Consider the following 15623-nt stretch of genomic DNA (forward strand, 5'->3'; position numbering starts at 1 on the left):
CAGACATTTATTTCGCATATAATTGGCAATGCTTAAGGGTGAATCCAGCTTCCTCTGAAGCCAATAGAAAAATTCCCACTGACTTTACTGGGAGTTTGAGTTGGTCTTCTGGGTTTGAGCTTTAAATGGGCCTTCGCCAGCCCCCTTTTTTTACCCCCTTCTTGATGTCGCGTAAGCAGCTATCTACCTGATTTGAAGTCACAATGAGATAATTTGATGCTGTGTGGCCTCGTTTGCACCTCCAGAATGGAGACCACAGTTACCTATGGGCAAAAAATGTGCACAAAAGAAAGATAGGGTGGCTTTTAAAAATAAGGCTGTTTTCTCATTTTTAAAGAGTTGATCAGAAGACTTTCTATAATACCCCATTGTTGTAGCACAACCCACATTACTGTACACTGCTTTGCAGCCATTTTTTAAAAAAATATGAAAGAGAGAAGACACATGCCAGGGGGCAGAAAGGGGAAGAGGAAAGCTCTAGAATAAATTAGTTTCTCCAACAGTCTATCCCTGAACTTCTCGGCAGCAACATGGTCCAATGGGCAGAGCACAGGACAAGAAGCTGGGAGATATGGGGTGATATCCTGTCTCTGTTTAAGTCAATGGGAGTTTTGTCATTGATTTTGACCATGGGATCTAGTCCACAGACTCAGGGTGTGGCTTTGAGCAAGTCATATGTTTGCCTATTTGTGCCTCAGTTTCCCCATCTGAGACAATCATACAGATTCTGACTTAAAACATTATTAAATGTAATATGTAAGTGGTAGGCATTATAGCCATTCCTATTAATTAACTGATGTGTATTACATTTGCTACAGTATTCCACAGCAACAGTCCCAAAAACTACAGCTTACAACAGCATCACTGCGCTGCCCTGTGCTACTGACTGTGGAAGATTTTAAAGCGACTTGATAATTAAATTCAGCCTCTGCTATAAAAAAATTAGTTTATTCTGCAGCCATTTCTCTCTCTCTCTCTCTCTCTCTCTCTCTCACACACACACACACACACACACACACACACACACACACAGAGTCTCAGAGAGAGAAAGAATCAGAATCCAAATAATGGGTGTGCATTTTGTGGATGTGTAAATGCCAAGCTTTATGCCACAGTTGTCTTTGTGGGCTTCCTGATGGATCAGTGCATAACAAAAATCTGGCTATTAACTGAACAGAAGACAAATTATCAAGGACCCTAAACAGCACAAAGGTGTCACCTGATGATGTTCATTAGCCAGTCAGATATTTCATTAATGTACCGCATTCCCGTTACCTATTTAAGTAGGGAACACCACTCACAAGCATAAATGACCAGAGGTATGTTGGCACTTGAACGGGAATATACATCATTCCTCATTTCCCTCCCCCCCACTCAACTAAAAATAGCACGATATGTGATCTGCAATTTAATGTGAGGTTAACAAAAGGTATGTGCAATTTGCAGAACACAGACCGGTAACCTAGCAACAGGATGCAGCTATTTGAAGCTGTCACTGGTCAAAACAAAGCAGAAGAGAGGACTCATGCTTTTCTTGCCAGGAGAGGGGTGGAGATGGTGAGGAGGAGTGGGGGGATGTCATTCTGTTCCCAAGAAAACAGTAAAACATCGGCTGTATCAGCACCTACACTTTGTTTCTTTTTTCAATTCTTCTTCAGTACAACATGTAGACAGCATATCTGGTCTGATTTTCCTGAGCGCTGAGGTCCCACAGGCATTAGTGGGAGGGAAAGCGGCGCTTGCATGGTATTATGGTAAGGGAAAAAAGGGTTTTTCTAAAGAAAAATGCCTACATTTTCAGTATGCTTGTAATGATTCATATACTAGATACTAACAGAATGGTTTGTGTTTCTCACCTTCTTCATACACAGAGAAGTTCCACGTTTGGAGTAAGGAGAACCTGACAGGATTTAAGGTATGATCCTGCCCCACTGACTTCAGCAGGTGCAGGACTGAGCCCTCATTTAGGAGGAGCATGACAATGCTGCCCCCTAAACGAATGGTGACTATGAATTGACCTGGAGTGCACCTTGCCCAGGACTGCCTCAACTGCATTACCAGCCTGCTCAGACCTTACCTGCAAACTGCGGTAGTGTGGTTTAGTGATTAGACCATAGACCGGAGAGTCAGACATGGGTTCTATTCTTGTCACTAGCATTGAATCAATGTATGACCTTGAGCAAGTCACTAATCTCACCAGGCTTCAGTTTTCTCCTTTGTACAATAGGAATAATGAGATTTACCTCCCTTGAGTGAAGCACTTTGAGAGCTAAATATGAAAAGTACCAATAAAAATGCAAAGCCTTATCATGATATTTTTTTAAACAGCCTTTCTGTCCCAGTTCCCAGCTTCTTCACTGCACAGATTGACAACTGTGCTGAATTCAGATAGGACCACCACACAGCCCTCATGAGACTAGGGAGTTTCTCTCAGAGTATTTCATTTGTGTACTAAGCCGGGACATGGAACCAAGTCTCAGCAGAAGTGGAAGGTAGGTTTAGTAACCCACTGTCCACCTATGGAATCTGTACATATTCATCCCAGGTATGATCTGTGATGCTGGTTAGAAGTTCCTGCAATAAAGAGACCATTGGAGTTGCATGATATTGACTGCTCTGAACTAGTCACAGTAAATAACAAAATCTCCTGCTGGAGATGAACAACTAAAGCAATTCTCCAGTGAGTCAGGGATGTGGATACCCCAGTGCCAATAGAGCAGAACAAAACCTCACACATGGCAAGATGCTTCAGAACATTGAGGGGGGTCCTGGGTGTCTGTTTCATCATTTTCATTGTCAATTAAAAGATGCTATTGATGGAGTTGTCAAGATCAATAGACAGCATTTTCCCCTTTCCATCCTTACCCCAGGTTTTTTTTAAAATTCATCTAAATGCACATTACAGTTATACAGGCCCATAAATTAAAGTGACAGATGAAAGGGGCAATGGAAGTCCATGGAATGTGTGCAAATGACTCATTCCTTGATGCCAGAATTACTAATAACACTTCACATTAGCCAGCGTATCTTTCAGCAAAATCCTATTGAATTTAGGGCTAGATGTTCTTTAAGTGATCTACGCACTGTTCACCCAGGGATTCCCTTGCATTGATCTGGAAAGGCAAGCAATTCGTTTCCATAATTTATCTTGAGTACGGCTCTGAGTCCTTTAAAAGCAGTTGCATTCAGCACAACTAGCTGTGATCTTTTTCAGTTGGACAGTTGAATTTACATGAGACTTCTATATATACACAGAATCTTTAAACTTGGGCTGCTCCTTTAAGAATAAATGCTAAATTAGACTTATATGGGTGGATTCATTTTACTTCTTTTACTAACTGTGCATAAAACCAGATTATACCATGCTCAGATTGCTAGTAAATGAGACGACCTGCTGATTCCCAAATCCCCAAGCCAAGCATAACAAAGACAGCTGAGCAGCGGGTCCCCTTTCCAGTCATCCCTTCAGCGATCTCAATCTTTATGGACCCCCTCCTCTTCCTAGTATTGAATAAATATTATTTGATTCTCTGTGCAAATGGACAACCCTGAGTCTTTCCTTGACAATACCCACAGCCCTGTGCCAAAAGAGAATGTCACCTCTGTTGACCTCTCAGGTCAGTTCATGCATTCATTTCACATGAAAGGCCCAACAAGAAGGGGAGTAGAAAGAAAGAAAGAAAAAGAAAAAGAAAAAGAAAAAAAAGCTCTTTAAGTCACGATTTTAAAGCAGATTTTAGGCTTCAAATTTCATCAAGTTAGGCCTGTGTTTGAAAACCTTGGTTCCAATGCAGCAAAGCATCTAAGCCTGTGCTTACCTTGAAAAGTACTACAGTGGGAATCATGCACTTGGGTTTTTTTTGCTGGATCAAGGACCCAGTTCACACACATAATTACTGATCTTTTGGACACAAATCAGGAAACTGTACCTGCCAGGGGCTAATGGTGTTTATTTGTGCATTCAGTTACCTAGTTTGCAGATGTAATTGTGCATGAATTTTGTTCCTGCCATTGTTTTCCTAACTTGCTTAAAAACCAAACCTGTTAGCTGTTATTCTGTTTAATATTAATACATTATATCACAGGGTAAAGTCCTTATCACATAGATGGTAACTGTTGACCATTCAATTATATTGTTCCAATTCCTGACATCTCAATCAAAACTCCCATTTAGTTCACTAGGAGTAAGGAGTCCAAGGTATTTAAGGTAATTTGCATTTTCCGTATACAGTGACGGTCTCTGGGAGAGTCGCACTCCTTGCTTGCTAGGTCTAATGGACATGTGGAGCAGACTGTGTGACTAGTACAGTTCATGGAAGAGAGAAGCATAATTGTCTGGTGAATCTCATGCCACAGGATGGTGGGGATTATGTCCCATTTCCAAAGGAAAAGGTTGCTTAGCCTGGTGTACTCAGCCTCTTCTTCACTTATTCCTAATGAGCTCTCATGAATGATTGCTAGTAGAGATGGAAGAAACTAACCAGCCATCTATTCTCAACGCCCCCAACACCATCCTCTCTCCCACGACCCTGCTAGTGCAAAGAAGTTCCCATATTTTTTGAACACTACTCTGTGCTTCAGTGCTGCCTCGCCATAAAGAGCTTGCTAGAGTGCTCCAAGACACAGGGAGTTAACCTGAAGGGTTTAACATTCACACCTTTGGCCCCATCTTCCAAGATTTGCTTTCTATCCTTGTTTGTTGAGCTCCTGTTTCACAGCACAGATTCTCGCTTCTTCCCTCAGAGCCCTTCACTCACATGCCTGACAAAGCTGCCCCTAGACCCTTCTGAGCCTCTGACATCCAGATTAGTCAATACCTACAAGTAAAGACCCCAGCTTTGCTTTTCTGGAAGGGATTAGAGCGTTTCCAGAGGAATATCAACCCTGCAAGCTGTTCACTTTGCTCTGCTTCATGCACTCGTATGTGTGCTGAGCCACACCAATTAAAAAAAAAAGTCAGATCACCTCACTAATTCCCAGCTTTATCCCTTTTTGCCTTTATTGGGGCGGGGGGGGGGGGGGTCTAAGCAGCAGCAGATTCTGTGGCTGGTGCAGCAGCTCACCATACTGTGAGTCAGATGATGTTAATTATTTGGTTGTTTAGTGGGCAGAGAAAATGAAATTGAATTTACATGCACCACTACAGTGGCCTTTAAAAACCTTAGCATGAAAAATGCCTGGCTGCCTGGGCATTATTTATTCAGCAATGGGTAGAATTGTGTGAAGATCAGACTCCTTGGTCAGGGCAGACAAATCGGGCGGAACTGAGTCTCAGGTTTGTCAGTCCACGAGCAGGTGTGGGTGTGAGGGGGCAGGGCAGGGGGAGAAGCATTTCAGCATGTCAGACATACTAGCTTTGAAACACTAATCTTACTTTTGAATGATACCCGGGTTTTATATGCTTATGCATAAACATAGGCTGGCCTGGGAGTGTATCATACGAGATCCTTCACCCCAGAATCTTAATCTGAACTGACTCCCTATTGCTGAAGCCCTTTTATATGAAATCTCTTTGCCAAGATTGAGCTTTTGGGCCTAATAGCCCATTTGTATCAGCTTTTCCCTTGGTGCATGCCAATGGCTGACAAGGTGATATGTGTGCACAGTTGAGGATCTATGGTTACAAATGCCCTTAGAGTTCCCCCCGCACCCACTTTTTCAGTTGTGATTCTTACATGAAAATAAATTGCAATCTCTGGTCCAGATGAGTTGTGAATGCTCATGTGTGAATGCACATCTCACATTTGATCTCAGACTAGTCTCAAACTGGTCTGATCCAGTATTAAGCAATACCCAGACCCTACCATACATGCTCAGCCTCTCCCCACAATACACACAGCCCCAGGCTTACTAAGATCAGTATTGAACAATAATCTGCACACGTCACTGCTGTCTGACAGCATGCACAGGTAGCAGTCTGAACAGCAGTAAGACTAGGCATTTATTTAGCACCATCCAATTTCAAAGCTCCCTGTAAATTTTACCTAAACTCATTAGTTAACTCATGACTGAACATCTGGTCACTCTGTAGATTTTCTTTTGTGAATGATAAATCTGAGATGCTGGGGGTCTTTTTCCTTGTGATTTGCAAGCTTTGAAAACAAGCAATCATCATCCGTACAGTCAGAGCTGATTAGAAACTAGTATTAAGACATCCCACTTGAACTAGTGGCCGACCCTGCATCCTTGATACACATTCATTTCTCCTGGGAGTGGGAGTACAAGGAGTGCAGTCTGGGAATAAAAAGCAGTTGACGGATCATTGCTGACTGACTGCATCACACTCCAAATCCCATAAAAGAGCATATCCCTCCCTCACAAGCTCCTTCTTCTTACACCCATCTTTTCCCTTAATCTTTAGCTTTTTGAAGAGGAAAGAGAGCCAATGAGCAGGGCACTAGTCAGAGACCCATGTTCAATTCCTAGCTCTAACACAGACATACTGTGTGATCTTGGGCAAATCACTTAGCCTCTCCTTGCTTCAGTTTCTTATCCACACACCAGGGATACATCACCTCCCTGTCTCACAAGGGTGTTGTAAGGACAAATTCATTAAAAGATGGTGAGGTATCAGATATGACAGTAATGGGGGACATGCAAGTATCTTAGACAGTGGAAGTTTACCCCAACCAAAGATCAGATACCTCAGTGATTGGGGCCATCCATGTGATAGCAAGATAGATCTCTTATAACAATGTCATTTGTTTCCTTTCCTGGATCATTACTTCTGCTCATTTTCCTCTCATACTAATTGTCTTGCTAAATATCCTGTTATTTCCCTGAGGATCCTTTCATTAATGTGAAATGTGTATCTCTGCAGCAGCCAAACTCCAGCTTCCAACTGATCAGTCTGTCATCTCTAAGCAGTAAGGGAAATCCTAGCTGCAGTCTATGCATGTAAACAGCTACAAAACAGTGTTATATGGCTATTTTAACCATTACTACATAATCAAGAGTGCACATAAAACAAGATCATCCAAAACCACAAGGAAGTAATGAGTATAGGCTGCTTTCTGACCTCCACCCCAAAGTCCCCATGCAGACATGAGGAGGGAAAACAGGTGTGACCAGGGAAATGATTAGAGGCTCCATAAACCCTAGCCCCAACCTTACATACCTCACCTCAGCATTCCAGTTATCAAGCAACAGCTGATGGATGTGGGATTGTGGTCTGGGCATCATGTTTTAGGAAAGATTATTAATCATGTTTATTACAGTATTGACTAAGCACCATCCACGCATAGGGGCCCCATTGTGCTAGGCACTGAAGAGAGACAGAGTCACCGACAATCCCTGCCCCAAAGAGCTTACAGTCTTCTTAGACTAGACAGAGCAGAGTGAACTATGCGAGGGTGGCAGAGAGTATGTTAGTTTTTGTTTGCTCATTTTTAGGGTTATTTAACTAGGGGGGGATCAGCTAAATGGGAAGAAAGTAAAGGGAGAGGGGACACTAAAGGAAAGGGGGTGAAAGGAAAAGGGCAGGGAGAAGAGGGCTAAAAAGGCAGGAGTGGAGTGAACTGAGGTGAAGAGATTGAGGGAGAAGGTTGGAGGAAACAGCCAATCAGCACAGCACAGGGAAAGTTCTCTGAATGCCCCAAGATTCCCATTTTGACTATTTCAAGTTACATTGACTAATTCTCAATTTTATGTACAGTTCAGTCTGTGGAGGAGGGGGAATATGTTGCTTAGAATGCATCCTACCCATCCAGCCCCTCTGCTCGCTGGCTTTCTTCCATGAGAACAGTGGGCTTGGATGATATCGTACAGAAAAAAACAACTATGCAGAGAGAAAACATCTCATATAATTTTTCCCCAATCCATGAAGTCTCCTACTTTAGCATGATTTTGTTTCCCTGGCAGCGGGTGGGAGGATATGGGAACCATAGCACTAACGGGCTTCCCCCTTTTGTGGCCTAGTGTTAGGACTCTGCATTGTCCATGTAGGAGCCAAGGATTGAATTCCAGTCTCAGTTCGTACAGCAGGAGCTGGAAGGGAATTGTGCCTTGCATCTCTCAACAGCAAACCCTCCTGGGAGCAAAATTTGATCTGCTCCTTAGGGAGTCCCAATGGAGGAATTCACCAGAACGATGCTAGCAACGACAAAGGGCTTCAAGAAATGAGATAAGGGATGAAAAGGGGGTTCATGGATGTCCATAAAAGGATATAGGAAAAAAGGAAGCCCCCTGACTCCCCGCGCGCACGCACACAAACACACACACACACACACACACAAGCACGGTGTTCAGATGAGATACAGGCTTTATCAGATTAATACAGTCTTATGCATGTATTATGTCAGTAGGATATTTCTTTCCCCTCCCTTTTGAATGCAGTAAACGTACCACCTACATCATATAAAATACAGTAGTGCCTCAGTGCGCAGCCATGCTGCAGGAGCAATCTACTCTTAAGCTTGCTGGAAAATTGCTGCTTGCTGTAATGTTACCCAGGGGAGCAGTGCTCGCTAATATTTGTTTAAGACAAACTGGTGAACATAAAAGTAATGACCTTGTCCACTTTGTGCATCGCAGGATGCTCACTACAACGTTGAATAAAATAGATTCTCCACACAGCAGGGCAGAAGGTTTCTCTGCTACAGAATTAGGGATCATAATATGGTAATAAATAAATAAAATAAAATAATGGAGAGGTGAACAAAAAATTAATATGTAAAAGGAGAGTAGACTACTCTATCAGCATTCGGTACCCCTCTGGGATGGAGCATGACTTCCTGCTGCTTTCTATAGATGTTTACATAAATCTTGTTAGTCTAAACATAGGCTTTTTTTAAAGAGAGAAACATGATATGTTAATTTCAGAAAAGGGGCGTGTGCAAGTAGGAACCCAGTCATATGAAATGCCAAGTGACTTCAGCTCCCAGTAAAGTCAACACAGATTGAAGGCACTGAGCACTTTGGAGATCAAGATCTAGATGCCCCTTGGAAAAAGTCCAAAGAGAACTAAGGACATAGGAAAACCCAGGGAAGGAGCTAGTGGCATTGGCAGTCAAGCCTGGTATAAAGAGCCACCAGCTGACTTGTCTGGTTCATAACTATGTCTTGTATTAATATAGCAGGAAAAAAATCCCCAGTAGCTAGTAACATCTCCTGTAGTGCAGAAATATCACTAGGAGTCTGGCTTTCATTATCTGTCCTCTGGTTCACAAAAGTGCATTTGGTGAAGGTGATGTGTCACACATAGGTAGGCAATTTATACTCTTCCGTGGAAATTGGCCAAACACTTGTCTCTCATTTTATACAGCTTTTATACATTTTAAGCAGAGTACTAGTCCATGTAAACAAAGAAAGTGACCTTCAGCAACCCTTTATTTCTTGTCGTTTTTCTCTGTAACAAAAGAATGTCCATAAGAGGAAGAGGAAGTTTATAGGGAGGACATGTGCTCTCATTAGCACTGCTTTGGCATTCTCCCATTTTTCTGATGTTTATGTGTCAATGCCCAACTGCTGTTCTGCACCAAATTTCAACTCCACTGGTACCATGTCACTCAAGGATGAGTTTTCTGAACATATGCCATCCATATTGCACTGTGAAAGCTTCCAGAAGGTGACATAATAGGGTCTGACCCCAGTTATTTGCCATAATACCCACACTAAGCTACATCAGATCATCCAGAACAGTGAGAGATTTCAGAGAGAGATTTTCTGGTGTTGGCTGGGATTTAGAGGGTTTGGCCTGCTTGTAATGCTAGGGGTGGTGGCCGCCACAACTATCCTTCTAGGAGCAGAAGAGACCTGTCTGGTAAATGGCCTGTATTTTTGCCTGGATAGTTACAATTAAACACTGTTTCCAGCCAGGCAAAAATACCGGTAATTTACACAATTCCCATTTCTCAAGCACTCTGAACCAGTCTCCACCGTCTTCATGCAAAAATGGGGCAATCCTGAAATTCTTACTCATAGCTAATATCTGTCACTCTTACTCATATTATGTAGCACCTTATGCTGTAAGTAGCCCCTGATCGATTTCAATGAAAGTAACCTACTACTCAGTAAGAGTAATGGTGGCAGCATCCGACCCTTGGTAATTACTCCTGCAAAGTAAAAATTGAGTAAGAATTTCAATGTTCTTACTAACGTTTGTAAAATGTTTTGAGAGCCTAGACTGGAAGGTACTTTGCAGTGAAACAGTTAATATCCTGCATGAGTCCTTGCAACATTACTGCTGGTAGCCATGTGACAATGAGTGTCCTTTCCCCTACCACACTCCACGTTTTTCTGTAAAAAGTATGGCTTTCTGGATCAGAGATTATCTGAATTCAGTTGTAAGGAATATCTTAAGGCTTGCTGCATGGGTGAAGAAGTATAGTAGAATATAATACAGAACCCTTTGTCACTGGCTTTACATTTATCATTCATCAGCCACAGTTTGGAGATGCAGGGAAAAAATTAAAACCACTCTCCTTGAAAAAGGTGTTTGTTGAAATAATTGGGTATTGTTATTCCCAGAACACATTGTCATGTTCATTGTTATCAAAATGGTTCCATGAAACTGCCATGCATATGTGCTGCCTTTACATTGGACTTGCATTTCTTGACTGTAATTATTTGGGTTGAATATTTCTCTCTGTGTCACATTGAATACAGAAAATAATCTCTAAGCATCTCTCTTTCTCTCTCCCCCTTGAATATTGCAAAAAGGCCTGGGTCCACAAATTCCTTTCGTGCCTCACGTCACTTTCATGGACTGGAAGCATCCAATGCTGTATCCATAGGCCATTTGGTGCATGAGTGTGTTGCATGTTATTAATTTTTATCTTCTGTAACAGAGTCAACCAAACCAACCCCTTGTGGAATTGTCATATTGCTCTGCATTTCTATAGCACCTTCCTAATGAAGATCTCAAAACTACCATTAAAGAGTGAAGTTTTGCTACCCTCCTTTGAGGTAAATAGGTATTATGCCCATTTTACAGATAGGGAAACGGAGACCTAGTTAAGTGGCTTGCCGAAAATCACATAGGAATTTTGTTGAAGCTGGCAGGAATAAAATGAAATCAGTATAACCCAGATCTCCTGATTCTCAGTCCACTGGTTTAACCACAAAGCCTTCTCTCCTGCCCATAGAGAGAGAGATGCATTGCTGTACTGATCACATGGCACAGGAAAAAAAAAAGAGAACAATGTAAGGGCCATAAGCTGTCCCCAAACCATGCATTGGTAACCCATATATTGGAGCTCACCCTGACAAGGGAACTATGTAGCTGCTAAAACAGATCTTCTGTACTTAGCAAATGCACATTTTTGTAATGTAAGGAAAACCTAATCAGATTTAATTTGTTTACTTTATTTATTTAAAGAGCTGCTCTATGCTTGCTGCCCTGGAGATCTCAGGCGCTAGAAAGTAATGGCTCTCTGTCAGTCCAATGGAGACCGTTATTCCAACTCTATGTAATTAAGAGCTTGTTTGTTTCACTGCAACTGGACTCAATCTATTGGACTTTAATTTCAAAGATCTTCCTTATGTGTCTACTTCTTGCTACTCTTTAATTAAGCCTTTATGCTCACTCTTGCAGGCTCTATAACTGACCATGATTTTAGTTATGTGGCCCAAACCAAAGGCGAGGGTGCATGATTGTGTTGTCAAGGTCAATTATCTTGTGCTAGAGTTCTCCAGCTAAGTGAGTCGTTGCTGTTAGAACATGCCATTAAACAAGGGCTTATTCCCAGCTAACATTGTTTTAGCTGCACTTTTGCTGAAAGCAGTACTAACAGATGATCCGCGTCAAAGACAAGGGTGGCCAACCTGACCCTGAGAAGGAGCCAAAATTTAGCAATGTACATTGTATGAGCCACAGTAATACCTCAGCAGCCTCACATCAGCTCCCCCCACTCCCGCTCCCAGTGCCTCCCACCTGCCGGCAGCCCCACCGATCAGCGCCTCCCTCTCCCTCCCCATGCCTCCCACCCCCCACAATCAGCTGTTTCACAGTGTGCTGGAGGCTCTGGGGGGGGGGGGGAAGGGGAGGAGTGAGGGCACAGCAGGCTCTGGGGCAGGGCAGGAGTCTTGGGGGAAGGAGTGGAGTGGGGTCAGGACCTGGGCCAGAGCCAAGGGTTGAGCAGTGAGCACACTGGCATATTGGAAAGTTAGCCCCTGTAGCTCCAGCCCCGGAGTCAGCACCTATACAAGGAGCCGCATATTAACCCCTGAAGAGCCACATGCAGCTCCGGAGCCACTGGTTGGCCACCCCTGGTCAAAGAGCATTGCAGGGTTGCAAACATACAGTAAAGATAGCCAAACCTTTTAGCAGGCGTCTAATAAGAATTCAGTGGAAACAGCTTTATTGAGGATTTTGTTTTTATCGTCATAACTGGCCCTTCTATAGTACCTTTAATCCAAAGGTCTCACCATTTTGCAGTATTTAATTAAGTCTCCCAACATCCTACTGAACTATTATATCCATTTCAGTGGTCGGTAAACTGAGACATGGAGAGGTTAAGTCACTTACCCAAGGCTAACCAGAAAGTCAGTGGCAAAGGATCATAAAAATAAAAGATGGGAAAATGTCTGAGATCACTCGGTCCATCGCCCCACCAATGCAAAATTGTTCCCCAAAGTCAATTATGAAGCATTTGTACAGTAATTTTTTTAATCCTAAATATTAAGGTAACTTTAGTATGATGGCAAATGAGAAACCAAATCAGTAGCATTGAATTATATCTAAAAGGTGCTAGAAAAAAAAAGATTTCTATAAACAAGGGAAATTGTATCAGGTGGAGAAATTAAGGAACATTTTGATCTGAGAAAGAAATTCTACATGCTACAAAACATTAAAGCTTTCCACAGCTGACAAGGGGATCCTGAATTTCATATGGTTTTAAACAGCTCAGGTTTGTCAAGGAGCTGGCAATCGGCAGTGAACCTTTCAATTAACACAATCCTAAACCATGTGTGTTCCACACCTGCTTTCAGCCTGTCAACTCTCTTTCTATGACCAGAAAACGTGCACAGGATTTATGGGTGGGCCTGAGCTAAACTCCAGATCTGAATATCCCTGATCTTTCAAGATGCTTATAATCTGAACCTACATCCAAATTTTGTGAAATGGCCCCTACTCCTTAGAATAGGGGTAACCAAAGCCCCAGATCTAAATATATCGGGCATTCAAAATATGGATTTTGATGGACATGAATGAATCATGACCTACTGATGCACTGACTTTCAGTTGGAGTTGGGTGCATAACTCCCCTCATCATCATCATCATGGCAAATTCCAAAAAGATTAAGTGCCACCTGAATGAATCTCTGGCTCAGTCCTTAAAATGGTCTGGCTTATGGTCCAATCACTAGCAATCTTATCACACCACCTAAGCTTTTGGTGCCCATGTGACTGCCAGTCACATAGCAGTATTCCTTGATACACGCTTCAGAGTTCACTGACCTTCCATTCTAATATGTCCAACCAAGAAAGTTGCCAAAAAACCAGCTGTGCTGATGGAGGCGGTCACTGGGTTGAGCTTCCAAAATCCTTATTTCTGATCTTGTCCTTCACTGGATATGGAGCAGCTGACAAATTAAACAAGAACCAGAAACAAACATCGATCCAAGGTTCTTCAGCCTTCCTCAGCGTCCATGTTTCACTTCCCTGTAACAGAGTTGATAAAAATGTGATTCTATAGAACTGCAGCTATGTAGCATGCTTGATGTCACAAAGTCTCCACAGAGGCCACTGAAAGGCCTGAAACATGTCAGCAGCTGCTGCTATAAAAGCATCCATCTCTTTCAAGCATGCTCCAGCATTGTCTATGACGATGCCCAGACATTTGACAGTTGCACCTGTTCAGCGTCCCATCTGCATGGGTTAGTATTGAGCTGGTTGTACTCTGGAACTGGAAGCTGCTTGATGGTAATGGCCAGGGGCTTAGTTTTATTCTGATTAATAACCAAACCAATGCATGCTGTTCTTGCCCAGCCAGATTGGCCATCAGCTTCGCGATCCACCAAACTGAGCCAACATGACAATGCCATCGGTGTATTAGAGACTTCAAAACAGCATGGTGTTCACTTCAATGCCACCAACAGCTACCTCCTCAAGCTTATCCATCAACCAATCAATGCCAATATTTAACAATGGTTACAGAACACAGCCTGGCCAAACTCCCATGGAGATAGGAAACCATGTTGTGTAACTGCCATCAACTCCAACGCAGCTTTCCATTCCATTACAGAGCTGGAGTGTCATGAACTGATCTTCCCATTGACGCAACTGATCTTGCAGACGCTGGTTGATGCTGCCACCCCAATTCTTTACTGGAGAAGCTGGTGCCACCTTTCCCTAAAAACAACACAAAGTTGAATATAAGACACAGAGAACGTGCTTGCCAGCAGCCTTTTGTAAGCTGACTGGCTGAGTCGACCATCAGGATTCCTTATTTTTTTTTTTTTACAAAACGACTTCACGATGTTCCAAAGTCAAACCCATTCAGCCTTTACTTTTGCTCCCAATAAACACGTCTTTGAAGACTCAAACTGTAGCCTTGTTTTGTTCTTAGTTCCATTGCGGAGACGTCTTCTCATTGATCCACGAACGGCATTTGAAGGGCTGATGTCCCATCACTGAGCTGGCTGTGTTCAGCACTCATTACTTGAAACAACACTGTTCCACATCAGAGTCAGAGGGAGTGAGACTTAAGCCTCTAATGGTTTGGTGGCCTTAAGCAATTCAGAATGGAAAGCTCTCCGCGAGCTTTATTGTTTCAGCTCGTTAACTGGCGGTCTTCAAAGTTATAGGTGCATTTTTGTCAGAAAAAGATGGCGGTCAGCGTCAAGTTCAGCACCTCTTGGAACTGTATAACTGTTGATAGAGTTATAGCTGCTTCTGTTACATATTAACAATTAACAGTTAATATATGCTACATTGTTGTGTGTGCCCAAGGAATGCTATTGGATATTGGTTTGGAGCTCTTGTACAATACAGATGTGTTTCACTTTCAGCAGCATTTTCCTGTCCTCTGAATTACTATTTGGACTTTTAATAAATCACACACATAAAGAGCCACCAGTGGAAAATGTGTCTGTTCTCATTTACATTGTATAATACAGTCACATTTTAAAGGAGAGAGAAAGAAATTGTACTAGTGTGTCAAGACTGAACCTGGTAATGGGATCAGAAAATAATCACCATTTAAGAGAGAAATCGTTCAAATTTCAGGTGAAAATGGGTTCCTGATTATGAGCTGAAAGTCCATCCATTATCTGGAATCTGCAGAGGATTCAATGGGAAAGCTATTGTTGCATTTCCTTTACAATTGCTGGCATTCAATTTCACTTTGTATGCTTCTTTGACATTAATATATTGATGTTTACATCACTACTATACATAGATGCCAGAACTGGTAATGAGGAGAGAGTAGAATGCAACTAACATCAGAATTAGGAGGGGAAAAAAAGTCCTTGAGGAGATTTATAGCTCCCAATTACTCACTGATGTGGTGTGGTTGTCTACTGTTTGGGAATTCAATCTTACTTTTAAACAGCTCTGAACAGAGAGTGATCTAAGATGTTTAGATGTTGATTAAAATACTCAGCCTGTCCTTTTCTTTTTAATTTCCCTGAAGTAAATATTTGTGTTTGGGGGAGGTCAGGTAGTTCTAGAAAGTGGCATC

At 42.4% G+C, this 15623-nt stretch overlaps 1 long non-coding RNA gene across 1 annotated transcript; it reads left to right on the forward strand.

Moving 5' to 3' along the window:
• Window positions 1–1660: 1660 nt before the first annotated feature.
• LOC141992764 (uncharacterized) lies at window positions 1661–14394 on the forward strand. Its single transcript, XR_012640643.1, has 3 exons — window positions 1661–1754; window positions 1872–1915; window positions 14187–14394. It is a non-coding gene; the product is annotated as an uncharacterized LOC141992764 (long non-coding RNA).
• The last annotated feature ends 1229 nt before the right edge of the window (window positions 14395–15623 follow it).

This window comes from Natator depressus, chromosome 8 (genome assembly GCF_965152275.1).
Source record: "Natator depressus isolate rNatDep1 chromosome 8, rNatDep2.hap1, whole genome shotgun sequence".
NCBI classification, from domain to species: domain Eukaryota; kingdom Metazoa; phylum Chordata; order Testudines; family Cheloniidae; genus Natator; species Natator depressus.